General features: G+C 34.9%; 1 pseudogene; it reads left to right on the top strand.

The window, feature by feature from the left end:
• Positions 1-3,981: 3,981 nt before the first annotated feature.
• On the top strand, positions 3,982-4,505 carry LOC114627096 (annotated as a pseudogene).
• Positions 4,506-5,741: the final 1,236 nt, after the last annotated feature.

Below are 5,741 nucleotides of genomic sequence, written 5' to 3'. Positions count from 1 at the left end.
CTGGAAGGAAGGATTTAGGAATAATAAATCTATAAGATAGAAAGAGCTTTCTAAGCTACAGCAGATAACAGACCCTTTCAATGAAAAACAAAATCATATTCTTTCGAGCTAAGAGTAAGCATAGACCCAACCTACCTAGTAGGTAGGAGATGGAACGGAATACTGTAGGATGTTCAGTGAAAATGTTGCCATCATTTGGAGCTCAGGACATTTGCATAATCACACTTTACTTGTCTGCTATTGACTTAAGGAAATAATTTTGGCAGGAAATTAGGGTTTTTAATGCTTACACAGTTGATAATAAAGCAATCCTGGTACTTCCTGTGGTTTTTTTCTTTTCTTTTTTTTTCTGTTTAAATTCTTCACACAATGTTTTTATTATTATTCATTGTATCAGGATTGACTATCTGACACATTTATAGACTTCATTAGTTTGCCTATTATTCTATCTCTTTTGTTCAGTTTTGCTTCTTACACTCCTAGTTTCAATACAGCATATGTCTTCTTGCCCCACTTTGCTCTTCTATGAGTAGGGATAGGATCGTTACAACAATAGCAGCCTTCGGGGTTGGGGATGTAGCTCGATGGTAGAGCACTTGCCTTGCAAGCACAGGGCCCTGGATTCGGTCCTCAGCTCTGGAAAAAAAAACACAGAATAACAACAAGAGCAGCCTTCTCTAGTTCCAGATGCCTAGAAACTGCAATAAAGTTTTCTGTATAAAGTAGTTCTCTTGAAACTTTCATGCTATTTACTCCAGCACCCTAATTTACTTTTGGAATTTGTGATGATCTTCCTGTCACTCCATGCTAACCCCATGCTCTTGCTGTTGACAGAAGCACAACATCAAACCTCGTGAACTGTGAACTGATTCTATGCTGCACTGATGCTCAAAGTGCAAAGGGTTAGCTGGTGTCTTACAGAAAGCATAAACTTCAGTAAAAATCAGATTTAATCTATCTAACTTACCAACCATTGTTTTCTCTTTGTGAGTCAGATGAATGAACTTAAAATATGTAGGTTGCATTATTTTTGTGAATCACTCTACCTGGGTTCTGTAATAATTGTTTTTAATTTTAATTTTTATGAATCATTTACTTAGTATTAAATGTCAGGCTGAATGATGTTAGATAAATGCTAAATAAGTTGCAATCCTGAAAATACACTGGGAAATCAACAATGAAATGCAAATAACAATTAGAATAGGGTGTAACAATAAAACAAGGAGTTTCTCTAGTGTTCTCTATAGCTACATTCATGTTGCTCTTTCAGTCTCTGTCATTTTTGGCTGTCAGCAGTAGAATTCTGGCATTGGGTGCCATTCCCATGGAAACTGAGTTAACCTATTTCCTTAAGGAGCATTTCAGTTATTTTCAATTTAGTGGCATTATGAGAGATGCTCTTTGCAATCTTTTCTCCTCTCCCCAAGACAACTAATGCCTTACAGACATTAAAGTGTAATTTAGTTTCTACCCTCCATTCACCTTTCATTTTTGTTCTGAAAGCTGTTTTGAGTTTAAATACAGCTCTATTGGAAAGAATTCATCTGATATTCACTATTCATTTTTATATTTAAAGAAAATCTTGTGTGTTACTGTTATGAACAAAGTTTGAAGGAACCAGGCAGGCTAATATCTGGAAAGACTCGTATTGGGTTTTTGTTTGATTACTGCAGAATGGTCACTGCTGATGGGACATGCCATCCAGGGTGATTTTTATTTTCAACATCAACTCCACATATCTCTGAGACTAAAATCCTTTCTACCAGCTCAGCAGCAATCCGGTGGTTGCCATGGAAATTCCCTGTTAAACCACGGAATTGTTTTACTGGATTCTGGCAGCTGGAAGAACTGGATGAGAACACGATTTTAGGGCTTTGACTCTTCCTACTTAAATTGTTTTTATTTTTCAATATCATTTTACAGAGCTAAAACATTCCCTGACTTCAAAATGCAGATGTGTGTCTAAAATGGTGTGCTTGGGATAATGTGAAAGCCAAAATGTTTAGTTAGTGATGGCTATTTGTGATAGGCATAAAAAAATGTTTTCAACTATATCCACAGCCTAGACCCTGTTATATGTGACTACATTGTCTTCCACGTTTTCTGTAGAGAAAACTTCTGAAAGGTTTGAGGTTCTTGAAAAATGAATTTAAACATGGAGTTTATAGAGATACCAATCTGATTATCTGTATTCTTATAAACAGAGATCTTTCATAGGCTATGATACGGAAGAAAGCAGTTTCAGTGTAAGACAGGTCAGAAAGACACTGCATTTTTCACCTTGAGCCTGGCAGAAGGGACCAAAGAAATACTAGCAGCCTGTGAAAACTAAGAAAAATAGGATACCCCTTTCCTTGTTCTTCCTGAAAAAAAATTTTACTCTTACTAACCTTGATTTTAGTACAATATGCCTACTTGAGAGTATTAAGATCCAGAAATGTAGTAACTTTGTAGTAGTCTGTTGTGACAGAAGTATAAAAGTCATATATCAATATATTATTAGTGCTATCTATCATGGTTGCCAAACTTGAAATGTTCTGCTTTATAATTTTGAATGGTGTTGTTCATGCTGATTTCTTTGAATTTCTGATACTGCTGTCCTTCATAGACTATTATACAACTTTAAATTTAGGTTGACATGTGAAGTTCATGTGTAAGGAAAATTATGTAACTACATGAATATTGGCTCTATAACATTCATATTGATTCTGCTCCTAGTAGTGAGGACACACAGCATGACAGACAGAAGAGGACCCCTTAAATAAAGTCAGGACTCTTGGCGTGGGGCATGGTAGGGGGAACTCAATAGGTAATTTCTTGAAACAAATAACCTTAACATTAATAGAGGAAGAGCACACAATAATTCTTTACATAGTATCATACAGCAACCTGGAGGTAGAGGGGGAATTTGTGCACTAGCCTCCATGATTAGTCTGACACTTGCTTCCTAAGAAAAAAAGTAGTTCCATTTGCACTTGTGTAATATAGTGAGTTTAGACCATTATTTAGAATTCTGAATACAGAAAGTAAGGGAAGCCAAAAGTACTTTCTCACACACTTGTATTTCAGTTTCCTCTTACTAGACAAACAGAAGAAAGATTATCAGAAACTGTGGAAGAACTTATTTTTTACCTCTTTCTAGGAGATATAAAACACGTTTGTGCCATAATCAAAATGAATGGTACAAACAAGTATTTTGAATAGAATTTTATTCAAATCCTCAACAAGTGACTGGACATAGTTAATATGACTTAAAACTAAATAGCAATGTTAATGTCTATGTATGTACATAGACATTATGTATGTATGTATGTATGTATGTATGTATGTATGTATGTATGGTAGAGCGCATGTTGATCAAGCATGAGACTGTGGCATTCAGCTCAATACACATACACACACACACACACACACACACACACACACATACACATGCACACACACACACACTGCTTATTTAAACGTTAGCAATAAGGATTGGCTGTAGTCTCTAATATGAGGAAAATTAGAATATTAATTTGCAATTATATATAAATATATATTTATATATGATTATATATTTATGTATAATGGGTAAATAATATATTATAAATAATACACAAATAAATACATATTTATATATATTATCTATAAATCTACTATATCTAACATATATTTACTATATGTTGTATATATTATATATGTTTAAATGTAAATATATATTTTATATTTATGTACATTATATATAGTATATGAATGTTAATATATATTTATATACTTATAATGTTATATAAATATATATTTATATATTTAATATACATAATTATTTCTATATATCTACTCTGTCTAATATATATTATATAAATATATACTTATATATTTAATATACATAATTATTCCTATATAGCTACTCTAGTATATATATATACATATGTATATATATTAGACAAAGAATTAATCTTAGAGTTACAACAGTAATGACAAAAATGCTTTAAAGTCCTTTTCAGATCTGCCATCGTTGGTGGAGCTGCAGCCACGATGCAGATTTTTGTGAAGACCCTTACGGGGAAGACCATCACGCTCGAGGTTGAACCCTCAGACACTATAGAAAATGTAAAGGCCAAGATCCAGGATAAGGAAGGAATTCCTCCTGATCAGCAGAGGTTGATCTTGGCTGGTAAGCAGCTGGAAGATGCTGGAAGATGTTGTCTGACTATAACATTCAAAAGGAGTCTACCCTTCATCTTGTGTTGAGACTTCATGGTGGTGCTTAGAAAAGGAAGAAGAAGTCTTACACCACTCCCAAGAAGAATAAGCATAAGAGGAAAAAGGTTAAGTTGGCTGTGCTGAAATATTATAAGGTGGATGAAAATGGCAAAGTCAGCCGACTTTGTTGAGAGTGTCCTTCTGATGAATGTGGTGCTGGAGTTTTGATGGGTAGCCACTTTGACAGGCATTACTGTGGCAAGTGTTGTCTGACTTATTGCTTCAACAAACCAGAAGACAAGTAGTTGTGTATGAGTTAATAAAAAGAAGGAACTGAAAAAAATAACAAAATAAAAAAAAAGGTTTAAAGTATTTAACCCCTTCCCCCCATACTTCCAAAACATGGAAATAAATGACAGTTTTCCTAACAACAAAAAATACCATAAATATCGTGGTAAAATTTATTTTCCTTCTGGAATGAAGATTTCCTGTGGTGAAAGAAGAAGGAGAAGGAAGTCAGAGAGAGAGAGAGAGAGAGAGAGAGAGAGAGAGAGAGAGAGAGAGAGAGAGAGAGAAGGAACTACATCTGCCTTCCTGTGGACAATAGCCAGTATCATTCCTCCTGAGTCCGACTTTTGAAGCAGAGTAAGAGAAACAGCTGTCCTGGTATGCTAAATGTCACATTCCTGGAATGATTTATGTCATGAAAAATCACTAGAAACTGCAACAAAGGACTCTTTTTCAACTGGGATTCGTTATATATTTTTTCAGAACATGACCAGCCTTGCATAGTACCAGTGAAGCAGCCTGACCCTACCTAAGTCCATGAAGGTCAGGGAAAGAGCTATCACACTAAATTCTCTGCAGTATAAAATTTGCAAATGACATACACTCATGTCTCACACACAGTGTCATGCTCTGAGGAGATGAACTTTGAACAAATATTCAAAGCTGAAGATGCTGCTTGTTGATACTTTACAACAGTGCTGCCAGAATATCTCCTATATCACTTGCTCATTGATGTCTTGATGAGTAAGAGCTTACACGTGTCCATCAGTTATGGAACAGGAGAAAAAGAAAACAAACCTCAACAACAACAGCTTAATTTTTGTAAAGTAAATACATGAGAATAAAAATTAGACTGAAATAAACTCATGGGTGGTTTTTGTATAAGGAAGGCAGTGTGCTAAGTGAGACAAATAGGCCATTCATTACCTTCCTTAGAACAATCAAATGGTCAGAGTGTTTATCATAATCAGTTCTTTTTCTTCCCACCCACCACCTGAATTTAAGTAAAACTTCCAAGTTCTTGCTATCAATGCATGAATTATGATTCAGACTCAGGTATGTTTGGTATCAAAATTTGGCTATTCTCATTGGACAACCAGGAACTAAGGCTGATTCTTTACCAGCTCACTGTTTCGTTATTTCCTTCAGTGATCTGAAAGAGAGATGTGTTGCTTAATTTGCCAGGAGCAGATTAGTCTCAATTAGTTCTCACCATATGAACTACAGAGAGTGGACCTCTGGTGCAATACACACAGACATTTGGAAAT

Source organism: Grammomys surdaster, unplaced genomic scaffold (genome assembly GCF_004785775.1).
Source record: "Grammomys surdaster isolate TR1022 unplaced genomic scaffold, NIH_TR_1.0 242, whole genome shotgun sequence".
Taxonomy (NCBI): Eukaryota; Metazoa; Chordata; class Mammalia; order Rodentia; family Muridae; genus Grammomys; species Grammomys surdaster.
The sequence above is the reverse complement of the archived record's forward strand: the minus strand, read 5'-3'. Positions and strand labels throughout refer to the sequence as shown.